The sequence below is a fragment of the Zingiber officinale genome, chromosome 1A (genome assembly GCF_018446385.1).
Source record: "Zingiber officinale cultivar Zhangliang chromosome 1A, Zo_v1.1, whole genome shotgun sequence".
NCBI lineage: Eukaryota > Viridiplantae > Streptophyta > Magnoliopsida > Zingiberales > Zingiberaceae > Zingiber > Zingiber officinale.
Genome location: NC_055987.1, coordinates 154,050,410 through 154,066,671, shown reverse-complemented (window position 1 = coordinate 154,066,671; position 16,262 = coordinate 154,050,410).

The window sequence follows — 16,262 nt, the reverse complement described above, 5'->3', positions numbered from 1 at the left end:
TGATATGAAGGACTTAGGAGATTGTGCACACATTCTTGGGATCAAAGTTATAAGGGATCGTAAGAAAAGAATGTTGTGTCTGTCCCAAGCTTCATATATAGATACAATCCTTGCTCGTTTTAGCATGCAGGATTCCAAGAAAGGTTTCTTACCTTTTAGACATGGGGTAGCTCTATCTAAAGAGATGTCTCCAAAGACGTCGAAAGAGATAGAGGACATGAAAGCAGTTCCTTATGCTTCGGCTGTAGGAAGCCTAATGCATGCAATGCTATGCACGAGACCTGATATTTGTTTTGCCGTGGGCATGGTCAGCAGATATCAGAGTAACCCTGGACAAGGACATTGGACTGTGGTAAAGCATATATTGAAGTACCTGAGAAGGACTAGAGATTATATGCTAGTTTACCAAGCAGACGATTTGCTCCCTGTGGGTTACACGGATTCAGATTTCCAATCAGATAGGGATAACAATAAGTCTACATCAGGCTATGTGTTTACTTTAGGAGGTGGAGCCATTTCATGGAGGAGTGTTAAGCAGAAATGCGTTTCGGACTCAACCATGGAAGCTGAGTATGTAGCAGCCTCTGAGGCAGCTAAAGAAGTAGTATGGCTCAGGAACTTTCTAATAGACTTAGATGTGATTCCTGGTTTGCCCAAAATCATCACAATTTATTGTGATAATAGCGGTGCAGTTGCAAACTTGAAGGAACCACAAGCTCATAAGGCAAGTAAACATATAGAGCGCAAGTACCACCTGATACGAGATATCGTGAAGCGAGGAGAAGTTATCATCGCCAAGATTGCATCAGCGGATAACCTGGCAGATCCTTTCACTAAGGCCCTTCCGGCGAAAGCTTTCGATCGGCATGTGGAGGGAATGGGAATCAGATGTATGGTAGAAGATATGGCAGCTTAGTCATTAGTATAAGTGGGAGATTGTTGGAGTGTATACTGAAAGCCTAAGCTTTGTAAACATTCATTATGAATAAAGAATCACATTTGGTCAAATTTTCTACATTTAGTTGTAGTTGTTCAATTAATTTATATTGTAGATAATATAGTATGTGGTGTCACATACAGAAGATGATATTATCAGTACCTTATAAATTATAAACAGTAACTCACGACCAAAATGGAAAGGAACAAACCATTAGAAGGTCGTAGTGTAATTTGGTGTCAGTTTATCTTGACTGTATAATTACACTAGTACACTCAGAGTGTATTGAGTAGGACCATTTGAGGTCGTTTCTTTTATACTGACTTTATAAAGAAACAAAGACCTCGGTTATTATGGAAGTGTGTGCTCTTAATCCTAATATAATAACAAGCACATATATTTGATATTTATTTCTTTAATTTATCAATGGGTGAGATTTAGTTCGATAAATCAACAAGCCCGATAAATTGGGAAATGATATCACTTATAGTGTGTGTTGTTAATTATAGAAGGAAATTGTGTCCTAGAGATACTAGGTTGATAATGTCCTCAAGAGGAGCTCATAAGGATTGTCATGTTAAACCCTGCAGGTGGACTTAGTCCGACATGACGATAAGGTTGAGTGGTACTACTCTTGGACTTAGATATTAATTAAATGAGTTGTCAGTAACTCACTTAATTAGTGGACATTCGATATCTTAAACACAGGGAGACTAACACACTCATAATAAGAAGGAGCCCAAAAATGTAATTTGGAATTGGTGCGGTAGTTCAATGATAGTTCTCTAGTGGAATGAATTATCATTGATAAAATTAAGTTGTGTGTTCGGGGCGAACACGGGATGCTTAATTTTATCAGGAGACCAAAACCAATTTCTCCTCTCGGTCCCTATCGTAGCCTCTTATTTATAGAGTTCTATACCCACCTATACCCACCTTATATACCCACCCAATAGGGGCCGGCCAAGCTAGCTTGGGAACAAGCTAGGGCCGGCCTAGGTATAAAATTGGGTGGTCGGCCCTAGCTTGAACTCAAGCTAGTAGGGCCGGCCAAATTAAAATAAAAAAGAAATTTAATTTTAATTTCTATTATTATGTGGAAGATATAATTTAAAGAGAATTAAAATTAAAATATCTCTCTTGTAAAAGATCTACAAAAGATTAAAGAAAGAGATTAGATCTCTTTCCTTATTTGTAGATTGGAAAGATGTTTTATTTTTCTCTTTAAAATTATTCACATGTTAATAAAATTAAAATTATAGAAATTTCCTTTTATTAACCATGAAGAGATTTTTAAAGAGAAATTTTATTTTTAAAATTTCCGGAAACAAATAAGGAAAGTTTTAATTGTTGATTGAAACTTGTCCAATTTGCTTCCTCTTGATGTGGCCGGCCATTAGAGTTTATTTGGGAAATTTTATTTTATTTTTCTCAAATAAATCATGTCAAGGAAATTAAGGAAATTTTATTGTAAATAAATTTCCTAATTTGCCTAAGCCAAGGAATATAAAAGAAGGGGTAGAGGTGCCTTCATGAGATACAACCTCTATTATTTTCTCTCCCTCTTTTGTTCCTTGGTGTGGCCGGCCATCCTCTCCCTCTCTTCCTCTTGTGGTGGCCGAACCTCTCTCCCTTCCTTGGAGCTCTTGTGGTGGCCGGATACTACTTGGAGAAGAAGAAGAAGAAGGAGAGAAAGCTAGCATCTCTTGGAGCTTGGTTAGTATTTTGGTTTTCTTCTTTGGTGAAGTTCTTCCTTTGTGGCCGAACCTTGCTTGGAGGAGAAGAAGGTGGTTGGTGGTTTCTCATCTCGGTAGATCGTTGCCCACACAACGTCCGAGGTTAGAAGAGGAATACGGTAGAAGATCAAGAGGTTTTTCTACAAGGTATAACTAGTAATTTTTATTTCCGCATCATGCTAGTTATTTATGCAAATAATACCAAATACAAGAGGCTTACGTTCTAGAATTTCGAATATGTTTTTTTTCGAAATTGTGTTCTTTTATTTTTTCTTTTCCTTGTGATTTGATTGTTCTCTTTGGTTAACCTAAAGTTATTTTAGGAAATTAAATATTAACTTTCTATAAAAGGTTTTGTCTAGTCGGTGGTGGTTGCTCCCATATCCAAGAAGGTCATGTGCCTCGCCACGTCAGTACTGGGAACCAATTATGGAAATTAATATTTAATGGAATTAATAACTTAAGGAGACTTGGGTCGAACGTGTAAAGTTCCGCAGGAGATCCAAGTCAAAACCTAAAAGAACAAATAGATTAAGTTTTGGTTCAAACGTGTTAAGTTCCGCAGGCGATCCAAAATTTAATTTAAAAGAACACATGGTAGCTAGGAAAAGGTTCAAACCTTTGTACAAAATTTTTGTACAGTGGAACCTATAGGTTTTCCGAGTAGCAACCAACAAACTCCTTTTTAGTAAACATTCTTATTACCATGTTTACTATTTCTTCTTCATTGTTTAAATTTGAATCTAACTAGCTCTTAGGTTCTTGTTTTGACTTTGACTTGAACTTAACCTCCTTAATCTTGTTTTGACTTGCATACAGAACTATTGTTGGAACCCCGAGGTGTTTTGATGTGATCAAAAAAGTTAAGCTAGGTCCTGCGTAGTTTAACCCTTGTGTCTAAGTGTGCAGGAACTTAGGAACACAGGAAGTCGAGCGGAAGACGCGGCTAGCGAGAAGGACGGCACGGGAGAGAGCTGACGGGCTCGGTGCGTCCGAGGGACGAGGTGTCCGCGGAAGAGTACACCGGTGGACGAGAAGAACGTGCGCGGCGTTCGAGGGACGAGAAACCGGGAAGGAAGGCTGCTCGAGGAGAAGGCCGGAACATGGGTTCGGGTGAGCCCTATTCCGGATGGCCGAGATCACCCAAGCTAGTGGAGCCGGAACAGAAGACCCGGACCGAGACGAGCTAAACCGAAGCGGAGCGACCGGACGGAAAAAGTCAACCAGAGTTGACTTTTGGGGTCCGGGGCGCCCGGAACCATCCGGGGCGCCCGGAACCCTCCGGGGCGCCCGGACCCCTCCGGGGCGCTCGGAATGTGGTTTTTGACCAGATCGAGTCAAACTCGATCTGAACGTTGGGGGATAAAGTTTTATCCCCCCAGGGCGCCCGGAACCATTCCAGGCGCCCCGACCAAGGCTATAAATATAGCCTTGGTCCAGAAGCAAATCAATTAATCAGAACGACGAACTTGTAATCAACTTCTGTGTGCTTTACTTTTCTTCTTGTACGTTCAAAGCTGTAAGAGGCTACTACGCCCAGAGGAGAATCAGATAGTGCGCTTACATTCCTTGGATTAGCAATCCCCTGATTGTAAACCAAGTAAAACTCCAGTGTCTGTTTTTCTTTACTTAGTCTCTTTTATTTATTTATTACAAGTGTTCATTATATAGTTGAAATCCGAGAAAGGTTCGTGTTTTAATTTGTAGGGCAATTCACCCCTCCCCTCTTGCCGGCCTACAAAGGGACCAACAAGTGGTATCAGAGCAAGGCGTGCTTCAAGAGGACTAACCGCCGATTGAAGCAACACGATGGCCGGACCAAGCATCGTCCCACCAAAATTCGAGGGGAACTTCGCAGACTGGAAGCGTCGTATGGAGGTATTCCTAAAAACAGATTTTGAAATTCGGTTTATTATGAAATATGGTTTTATAGCTCCAGTAGATAAAGATGGAAAAGAAAAAGAAGAGAGCGATTGGACAAAGAAGGAGCAGAATGAGTCGGTAGCAAACAGCCGTGCGGAACATCACCTGCTGAGTGTGTTACCGCCTCAAGAGGTCAATCGCATCGGAAACTATGTGTCTGCTAAAGAACTTTGGGAGAAGTTCTTGGAACTCCACGAAGGCACGTCCGAAGCAAAGCTCGCTAGAAGGGACATCCTCCGTAACAAACTGATGAACATCCGTCTGGAAAAAGGTGAGAAAGTAGCCAGTCTACACGCGAAGGTAAAAGAACTAATTACTAGTCTCGAGAACCTCGGAGAAAAGGTATCAAATCGGGATACAATACGCTACGTGCTCAACGCATTTCCTCGAACTCCGGAGTGGACTTCAATCATCAACGCCTACTACATCTCAAAAAATTTGGAGGTAAGTACATTAGAGGAATGTTTTTCTACCCTTGAATTACATGAAACTAGATGTGCAGAGACATCAAAGGACACAACCCAGACTATGGCGCTAAACGCAACCAACAAGGATGAACCCGAGTCAGACTCCGAAGACGACAAAGAAGCATACATGGTAAGAAACTTTAAAAAGTTTTTTAGATCTAATAAATTTAAAATGCAGAATCAAAAGAATCAAAATGGTAGAAGAAAGGTGCGGTGCTACCAGTGTCAGAAGGAGGGACACCTAAGGGAAGACTGCCCAGAAATCAAGAAGGTCAAAATGAAGACACCCAAGAAACACAACCTAAAAGCAACTTGGGACGACACTTCTTCATCCGAAACAGAAGCTCAAGAATATGCTGGGATAGCGCTGATGGCAAGTTACGAAGGGCAAAGCTTCGAACCTAGCATCGATGAAGGGGGAGCGAGAGCAAAGCAGGGGGAGATTCAGACTTCAAGTCTGATATGGTAAGTGAGGTATGCCTCTTACCCCCTGATCAACTTTACTCTGGCATTAAGGCAATGACTAAATCCATGTATAGATTAGAAAATGAAAATACCAAATTAAAAAATGAAATTCTGGAAACAAAAAGAATTTTAGCAAAATCATGTCTAATAGAGGATTTTGATAAATTGAAAATTCACAATGAAAAACTAAAAGAAGAAATACAAAGATTGAAAAAATATAAAAGTTCAAATATTTCTACTTTTAGAAATTATAGAGGTTTAAATTGGTATTATAGATTTCATCAAAGTCAAATTAGAAATATATCAAAAATCTATGTATCTAGGAAATACTTAGTTAACCCTGTAGGTAGGAACCTCTACTGGGTTCCAAAAACCTGTTTAATTTAACTTAGCATTTTCAGCAAGGAAATTAAACGACTAATTTCATTATGAGACTTTGTCTAAGGAAGTGGTTGTTGCTCCAATAACCAAGAAGGCCTAGTGCCTCGCCACGACCTGGAAGCCAAGTATCGAAATGAAAAGTTTTATTCACTAAACTAAAAAAAGCATTAATTTAATTTACCTAATGCTTTAAAAAGAGTTATTCAATTTATATATTTAAAATTAAATTTTTTTAAAAAAAAATAATAATAATAATAAATTTTTTTAATTGACTTAGAAAATTTTTTTTTCACTTAAATTTTTTTTACCTTAGACTTGTTTAGAGAACCCCTATTTTTTATGTGATCAAAGGGGGAGAAGTATGTTAAGTCTAGGGGGAAGTATACACTTATTAAATTGAAATATCTTTGGACTTAAGTGCAAATAAATTATTTTTACTGCATCTGTATTACCCTAGCTTAACTTGGGTTGCTCACATCAAAAAGGGGGAGATTGTTGGAACCCCGAGGTGTTTTGATGTGATCAAACAAGTTAAGCTAGGTCCTGCATAGTTTAACCCTTGTGTCTAAGTGTGCAGGAACTTAGGAACACAGGAAGTCGAGCGGAAGACGCGGCTAGCGAGAAGGACGACACGGGAGAGAGCCGACGGGCTCGGTGCGTCCGAGGGACGAGGTGTCCGCGGAAGAGTACACCAGTGGACGAGAAGAACGTGCGCGGCGTTAGAGGGACGAGAAACCGGGAAGGAAGGCTGCTCGAGGAGAAGGCCGGAACTGGGTTCGGTGAGCCCTATTCGGATGGCCGAGATCACCCAAGCTAAAGAGCGAGAGGAAGAGAAAAAGAAGCTGAAGCCAGCTGGAAAGTGCCATCAGAGTTGACTTTTGGGGTCCGGCGCGCAATTGGTTTTGACCAGATCGAGTCAAACTCGATCTGAACGTTGGGGATAAAATTTTCTCCAGGCGCCGGAACCCTTCCAGGCGCCCCGACCAAGGCTATAAATATAGCCTTGGTCCAGAAGCAAATCAATTAATCAGAACGACGAACTTGTAATCAACTTCTGTGTGCTTTACTTTTCTTCTTGTACGTTCAACGCTGTAAGAGGCTACTCCGCCCAGAGGAGAATCAGATAGTGTGCTTACATTCCTTGGATTAGCAATCCCCTGATTGCAAACCAAGTAAAACTCCAGTGTCTGTTTTTCTTTACTTAGTCTCTTTTATTTATTTATTACAAGTGTTCATTATATAGTTGAAATCCGAGAAAGGTCCGTGTTTTAATTTGTAGGGCAATTCACCCCTCCCCTCTTGCCGGCCTACAAAGGGACCAACAACTATATCCTTTTCAGTCTGGCTAGTGTGTTAGTTTGCTCATGTACTTCTAATTTGAAAAATAATTCATCTAACTTTATAATAAAAAATCCTTTAAAACTTTATAAACATTTGCCATCGATGCCCAAAGTATGTTTTGAGGGAAGGAGTTTATCACATACCTTATTACGTCCCAATTTTCTAGATGGTGGCCGATGAGGTGGAGTCTGTTGATTATATCTTTTATTCTTGCGTGTAGTTGAGTTGTGATTTCTCCGTGTAACATTTTAATATTGAACAATTGATTTAAAAGAAGATCTCTTTTTATTACCTTTGAGTCATCGATTCCTTTGTGCAGCTTGACTAGTCGATCCCATAGTTCTTTAACATTTTTGAAGGGGTTGATTCGGTTTAGCTCTTCATTTGTCAAACCAAACTGTGTTCGTTGCTTTGAAGTCGATATGAGATTTCCTATTTATTTCTTGATCCCAATTTTCTGGATCTAGTGGTTCTCCATTTTGGTTTGGTGATTTGTACCCTTTTTGATGTTGGACTTCAAAAAACATTCCATCCTTCTCTTCCAGTAGCTAAAATCTTCTCCATTATTGAGGGGTAGACGAATGATGTTGTAGCCTTCTTGGTGAGAGTTTGTCATTCTAGTATAGAAAATAATATTGAATAAGATTTCTAAGACTTCGTCTTGGGATTAGTAGTATAGGATAAAAATAATAATAACAAATAAAAACTGAGTCTAAAGAAAAGAAAATTTGCTAGAAAGATGGTTAAGTCTTTTTAGAACAGTCTTGCTTTGATACCAATTGTTGGATCATAAGAGATCAAGAGTGGAAGGGTGAATCTTGACGTTTTAAAATACTTTTCTTTTCTTTTGTTAAATCTCGAGTAAGCAGCAAAAATAAAATAAAGAAGATGACAAAGGACAACTCTTTTTTTTACTTGGTTCAGAGACTTTGATGACTCCTATTCCAAGGCTCGCGATCGTCGATCGATTTCATTGGGCAATCCATTATAATTGAATCATACAGAATGATATGATGATAGTAATAATTCTACTATCTTCAGAGAATAAGTGCAAGTAAATAAAAAGGTTGCGAACAACACTAGATTAAAGAATAAGTGAAGTTGTTGGACAACTTTTCATAGCAGAGGTGTTGAAACTTACACAGACAGTCATGGCAACAGCAAAATGAATTTGAGATCAGAGTTATTCTTGGCTTGAACCTCAAGGCCTTCTTTTATAGTCTTCATTCGGTCTATTGAAAAATCATTCGGTCTACTAAACCTATCAATCGACTGAACCTCTTATCGGTTGACTGAACTTCACGCCCTTTTTTGTTTGCCATGATTTGATCCGTCTGATTCCATGATTTTCGGTGTTTGATCGACCGATCAAACCTATCAATTGACTAAACCCCTAAATTTCCATTCCAGTGAAGCTTTGATCTAATTGTCTGTAACTTCCATTTTGGGTTTGGTCGACTAATACACATTATCGATCGATCGATCTGCCTATTTACCAAGTTCGTGAGTTCTGCCATTTCTGCTTGATCAATCGACCGATCCTATGATTTGGTTGACCGAACCTTTATCAACCTAGAACTTAGTTTTATCTATAAAATAGAGTTAGCACAAATATGATAATAGTAATCCTGTAAAATAGAGTTAGACATATATATAAATGAATGAATTAGACAGTACGAACTGCCCTAATCTTAACTTAGAAACCTTCATCAATTTCTTTGGTTGGATCAACACCTAAGATTTGTCCGTTCTAGTACATGACATCACTGCACTCTCTGCAGAAGCTTACCTCAACTCACTTACCAAATATCGAATCCTCCAAACCTGTTTGGACTTAACCGCTCATCATCAGATCGGCTGCCAGGGGTTCCACTTGACTTGATATCAGGTCCTCCAGACCTACTGAGTCCAGCTACTAGATGTCAAGTCCACTTGACTCATATGGACTTCTTACCTGGTTTCATGATACTGAGACTTCCCTTGCCTAATATCGAGTCCAGCTGACCTACTAGGACTTTTCGAGTTGAGTATCCTGCCCACTAGATTAACTCATCAAATAACAATAAGACTTAACTTGAACCTTTGACAACATCAAAATATAGGTTTGATTATGGTGTTCCATGCACCAACAAAAGTCTTTTAATGCATGCATCATCCATAATAATTGTGCTACGTATTCACCCATTTTTATATATTCTGCTTCAGTAGTAGACAAAAAAGGATTATTTTCTACTAAACCAGCTGACAAGTGATGGTCCAAGGAGTTGACATCCACCACTTATACTTTTTCTATCCAATTTACAGTCGGCATAATATGAGTTAGAAAATCCTACAACTTTAATGTTTGTTGTCCTAGGGTACCACATTCTTACATTAATTATGCCTTTTATATATCTAAATATTGTTGGTGCGGGAAGCATTCGACGATCAAACCCCAGTTTTGATAATGGCAAAGGATTCAAAGTTAAGGGGTTTTGTGATCTGACAGCTTTGTTGAGTGTTTCAGGAAAGTCCTAACTGCGGTTAGGCAGGTGAAAACCCTAGGGGGTGGTAACCCTAGGTCCTAGGGGGTAGTAACCCTAGGTGGAGAAAAGTCCTAGCTGCGGTTAGGCAAAGGGAAAACCCTAGGGGGCGGTAACCCTAGGTCATAGGGGGTGGTAACCCTATGCGGAAAGTCTTGGCAGGTCGGTGGCTTCAGGCAAAAGTCCAGGGGGTGGTAACCCTAGGTGGAAAGTCCTGGTGTCGCGAACCAGGTGAAAGACTGGACTAGCCGGGAAGCGGATGTCCAGCAGAAAGTCCGGAAGCGTCGAGTGCTGAGCAAAAGTCCAGTCGATCTGGAGGATCGTGCTGGCAGCAAATCTCCGAGTGGAGTAGGTGAGGACGTGTTCCCGGTAGAGGGCAGTAGGCGTCGGGTCGACCTAGGGTTTCCGGGAAATCCAGACCCGGACAGTTCGAATCTTGTCAAAACTTTCATTATTATCATTCATTATGTTTACATGCTAACTTTGTTTTGCAGGTATGTGTTTGGGACTAACACATTTTGCAGAACAAAGGAGCAAGTTACAACTCGGATGAGCAGTGTCCGAGGCGCCTATGGAGCTTGGGTGCGAACCAGGAAAAGCCAGCGCAGAAGGTTGGAGGCGCCTTAGATGAAGTTCAAGGCGCCTTGGGTCGAAGGTTGAAGGCGCCTTGGGTAGGCTGAAGGCGCCTTGAACTGGATGAAGTTCGACCAAGTCTGTGCTGATCTCCGCGGGTGACTCGGCCTGTTTAAGGCGCCTTGAACACCCTTTATAAGGGGTCTTGAGCAGCAGCACCAGTATAACGAACTCCAAGCAATCCTTACGCTACAAGCTGCTCTAGAAACACCCAGAAGTGCTGTTACAAGTCCCCGACAACCCGGAGCTTCAGATTCTGCTACTTTATTGTTGTCGGTATAATTTGTTTTAGTTCTTTCAATTGTAATATCTTATTGTACATTTTACGAGCTTATAGTTGTTGCCCACGGAAAGCGATCAAGGATCGCGGGCCTTCGAGTAGGAGTCGCCTTAGGCTCCGAACGAAGTAAAACTTCTTGTGTCCCTCTGTGATTGCATTCGTTATTTCCGCTGCGTATATTTACTTTGATAGTTTTACGATTCCAATACGATCAAAATAGCCACGAGCGCTATTCACCCCCCCTCTAGCGCGTCTCGATCCAACAATTGGTATCAGAGCGGGGTCGCTTTGAACTGGTGCAACCACCATTCAAGCATTTTTCGTTTTTTCCCTCCAAAACTGTTTTTGAAAAATTAATTTTCATCTTTTCACCATTGATTGGAATTAACAAAATATTGCGTTTTCAAAAATTGTGGTAATATTTTTAATATTTTTTAATAATATTTTATTATTTTTTTCCGAAATTCCTGAATTACTATCTTTATTTCTCTCCTGCACTACTAATCCAAGACTAAGTCTTGGAACAAGTTTTATTGTGTTTATTTTGCGAGATCGTCTTTTTAAAATGGCCCATCAAGAAGGCTACAACACTGCTCGCCCACCGCTCTTCTCCGGAGATGATTTCGGAGATTGGAAGGGTCGGATGGAGGCGTATCTCCAGACTCACTTTGAAGTCTGGATGATCGTCAAAACCGGGCTTCAACTGCCAATTGACGGCGCCGGCAAGCCACTACCATACGAGAACTGGGACGCGAACCTTATCAAAAAGGTAGAAGCAAACGCAAAAGCAACGTATACACTTCAGTGTGGCTTAACGAATAAGGAGCTGAATCGCGCCGGCCAATTCTCAAGTGCCAAGGAGCTGTGGGAGAGTCTGATTGACCTACACGAAGGTATTCCTGATACGAAAATAGGTAAGCATGTTTTAATAAATAAATTATTCGAGCAGACTAATACTATTCCGGCCGAGGAAGGTGTTGCGTTATTTGCAGGAACAAGCAAGACGAAGAAAGCACTGAAGGCAACATGGTCCGAGTCATCAGATGAATCCGAACCGGACGAAGAAGAGCAAGCGAGCCTTCTAGCTCTACCAGTACTAGCGAACATTATCGACACCGAGTCTGAGTTCGAATCCGAAACGGAGAGCGAGTCAGAAACAGAGTCCGAGCGAAGCCACGAATCCGCATTCGTTTCCGAAGGACCTAACCCCACTGTAAGTGCCTTACTCGCCGAAACTCAATTAGACGATTTAAAAATATAGTCCCTTACTTGCTAAAAAAGTTGGCTAAATCCAATGTCCGAGTTAAGTCGCTCCAAAAGGAGGTAACAACCCTTAAGGAAGCGACTGACTCGAGTTCTTTAACTGAGCCGGCTCAAATTGGAAGTTCAACTCAAGTCCAACAACTTGAGGAAGAAAATTCCAATTTGAAAGCTCAAATTAAAGAACTCAAGGACACGTTGGAACGGTTCACCTTGGGCTACAAGAATCTGGATCTGATTCTTGGAAAACAGCGAGCCGTCTACAACAAAACTGGACTTGGATTTAAAACTAAAATAAAATACAAATCATATTTATCGCTAGTTAATAGAAATAATATAAAAATTGTCCAAACATGGGTGCCAAAATCCAACATGGTTAATCAAGTTGGAACTGGTCACTATTGGGTCCCCAAAGATCAAGTCTATTATCTTGATAGACCATATCGAGGCTATGATCCAGGGGGAGCTAATAGAAAAACAATATTAAGAACATAATTCAAATTAAAATTCAATTAAAAATTTGAAATCAAATTCGAAATTCTAAATTCGAAATTCTAAATCAAATTCGAAATTCTAAATTCGAAATTCTAAATAAAAAATTCAAATTCAAAATTCAAATTTAATTTAAATTCGAAATTCTAAATTCGAAATTCTAAATAAAAAATTCAAATTCAAAATTCAAATTTAATTTAAATTCGAAATTCTAAATTCGAAATTCTAAATCAAAAATTCGAAATTCTAAATCAAATTCGAAATTCTAAATTCTAAATTCGAAATTCTAAATCAAAAATTCAAATTCAAAATTCAAATTTAATTTAAATTCGAAATTCTAAATAAAAAATTCAAAATTCTAAATCAAATTCGAAATTCTAAATTCGAAATTCTAAATCAAAAATTCAAATTCAAAATTCAAATTTAATTTAAATTCAAAATTCGAAATTCTAAATCAAATTCGAAATTCTAAATCAAATTCGAAATTCTAAATCAAAAATTCAAATTCAAAATTCAAATTTATTTTAAATTCGAAATTCTAAATAAAAAATTCTAAATAAAAAATTCTAAATTCTAAATCAAATTCGAAATTCTAAATTCGAAATTCTAAATAAAAAATTCAAATTCAAAATTCAAATTTAATTTAAATTCGAAATTCTAAATTCAAAAATAGATGGTGGATCCAAACTAGCTGGCACCTCCAACTGAACTACCCGACAGGGTAACTGAACCTAATTTACTCGAAATGGGTAAAACAAGAGTAGATTACCCGGTAGGGTAATTAAGGATAGTTTAAAAAGGGCTGAGTTTAATTTTAACCACAGTACCGATGAAATTTTTGGATGATAGTACGTTAGGGAAACTTGGGCATCGCATGTCTAGGAAGATATGGCTTCGACCTGGTGCATTTGGCCAAGTGGAACTGACCTAAGCTACCCTTAAATGGATCCTAACTAGTTAGACCAGGGTTTAGTATTAAGTTTAATGGGTAGGACTATTTGGGAAACCTCGAAGGCATGATTACTTTAATGAGTTCCTTGTGACTCACCATAGCCCAGAAGTTTATCCAAAGAATGCTTACTTGCTGAACCCAAAGCTAAACCTGAATCTAACACAAAGTTAAACCTTACCCCAAAATTCAACCATAATTCATCTCACAACAATTATAGGGTTCCCTGATTGACAATTTAGATCGAGTGAGATGACTATGGAATTAAAAGTTCAAATTCAAAATTAAATTCGTAATTAATATCATGTTTTTTAATGAAATCAATTTAAAATTTATTTGAAAAATCTTTCAAAATCATTTTTAAAATCTTTTCAAAATTATTTTAAAACTCTTTTAAAACTTAATTTCAAAATCATTTTCAAAATCTGTTCAAAATTATTTTAAAAAATCTTTTAAATTTAATTTCAAAATCATTTTCAAAATATTTTCAAAATTATTTTAAAAAATCTTTTAAACTTAATTTCAAAATCATTTTCAAAATCATTTCAAAATCATTTTCAAAATCTTTTCAAAATTATTTTAAAAAAATCTTTTAAACTTAATTTCAAAATCATTTTCAAAATCTTTTCAAAATTATTTTAAAACTCTTTTAAAACTTAATTTTAAAAATCATTTTCAAAATCATTTTAAAATCATTTTAAAATCTTTTCAAAATTAATTTCAAAATTATTTAAAAATCTTTTCAAAATCATTTCAAAATCTTTAAAACTTAATTTCAAAATTCTTTTAAAATTTATTTGAAAAATATTTTTAAAAATCATTTCAAAATCTTTTAAAATTTATTTGTAAATTCTTTTAAAATTTATTTTAAAAATATTTTTAAAAATCATTTCAAAATCTTTTAAAATTTAATTGTAAAATTCTTTTAAAATTATTTCAAAATCATTTTAAACTCTATTTCAAAAATCTTTCAAAATCATTTTAAAATTATTTCAAAATCTTTTAAAAATCTATTTCAAAAATCTTTCAAAATTATTTCAAAATCAATTTAAAATATTTCAAAATCAATTTAAAATCTTTTCAAAATCATTTTAAAAATCTTTTCAAAATTCTTTTAAAATCTTTTCAAAATCATTTTAAAATCTTTTAAAATATTTGAAAAATCATTTCAAAATCATTTTAAAATTATTCAAAATCTTTTAAAAATTTATTTCAAAAATCTTTGAAAAATCATTTCAAAATCATTTTAAACTTAATTTCAAAAATCTTTGAAAAATCATTTCAAAATCATTTTAAAATTATTTCAAAATCTTTGAAAAATCATTCCAAAATCATTTAAACTTTTTCAAAATATTAATCAATTAATTTCAGAATATTATTCAATTAATTTCAAAATATTAAAAGGGTTTAAAAAATTTTTCTTCTCAAACCATATTATGACTGCAAATGTTAACTCCAATTAATTTTCACTATAGTCTTCAAGTTTAATATTTACTAATTTGAAATTCAAACTTATATTTTCAATAATCTTAATTGACAAAGTTTATTTTATCTGACACTTACTCATAAGCCAAATATGCCTGAAAACCTAGAATGGGTGAGATGAAAAATTCAACAAAATATAAAAGACCCATTATATTTTTGGACTCTAGGACTCTAGGACTCATTATAGGGATTCATGTTTGCATTAGTTAAGGGGGAGTGAACGGAGTCAAACTAATTATCAAGTTTCTATTGAAGAGCTTTTCAAATTTAATTAAATATCTTTTGAAAAAACTTTTCAAATAGAAATATTTAGATTTAGCATGCTTGTAATTTAGGGCTCTAATACCTAATCAAATCAAATTTAAAATTTAATTAACTTGACTCATACTTGGACTTAACGACAAACTGAATTTAACTTAACTAAACATTTAGCTACTCCCTCTTTGCTAACAAAAGACTTTAAACTAAATATCTTTCAAACTTGAGAATGTTTTTAAGCTAAAATACTTAAAACTTTAGCTACATTTTCTAATTTTTACATCTTTTCAAAATCACCCTTGAAGACTCCTTCAAAAGTCAAGTTTGCAAAAGGCTTAGCTAAGTGATTTCTATAACAATGATAATTAAAAGCTAAGTCAATGTTTCAAAAGAAAATTTCTTATTTTTTAATTTTTATTTCACTTAGCAAAAAGTTAAACAATGAAAATTAATTATAACAAAGCTAAGTGTTATAAAAGCTATTTCAAATTTTTCTAAGTATTACTAGTGTTTAAAAATTTCAGATTTTTTAAAAAAGGTGATAAATTTTCAAATCTTGTCTACTCTTATCCCTCTTTAAAAAGTTAAGCATCAAACTAACTTGCTCTTCTGAAAAATTCAAACTTCTTTCACACTGGTATATTTTGATATATGGCAAAGGGGGAGAGTAGGAAAATTCAATTCAAAAGTAGGAAAATTCAAAAAACAAAAAGGAGGGCTTTTATTAAGGGGGAGTTTAGTATTACAAAGTTAAAAGTTTCCAGCTTAACTGTGCTTGCATTTAAAGTTTACTTACTTAAGCTTGGTTAAAACTTAATGCATCTATTTGTTATCGCATGTTTTTTTTCTTAACTTTGAATTTCTTGTTGCCATAATCAAAAAGGGGGAGATTGTTGGTGCGGGAAGCATCCGACGATCAAACCCGAGTTTTGATAATGGCAAAGGATTCAAAGTTAAGGGGTTTTGTGATCTGACAGCTTTGTTGAGTGTTTCAGGAAAGTCCTAACTGCGGTTAGGCAGGTGAAAACCCTAGGGGGTGGTAACCCTAGGTCCTAGGGGGTGGTAACCCTAGGTGGAGAAAAGTCCTAGCTGCGGTTAGGCAAAGGGAAAACCCTAGGGGGCGGTAACCCTAG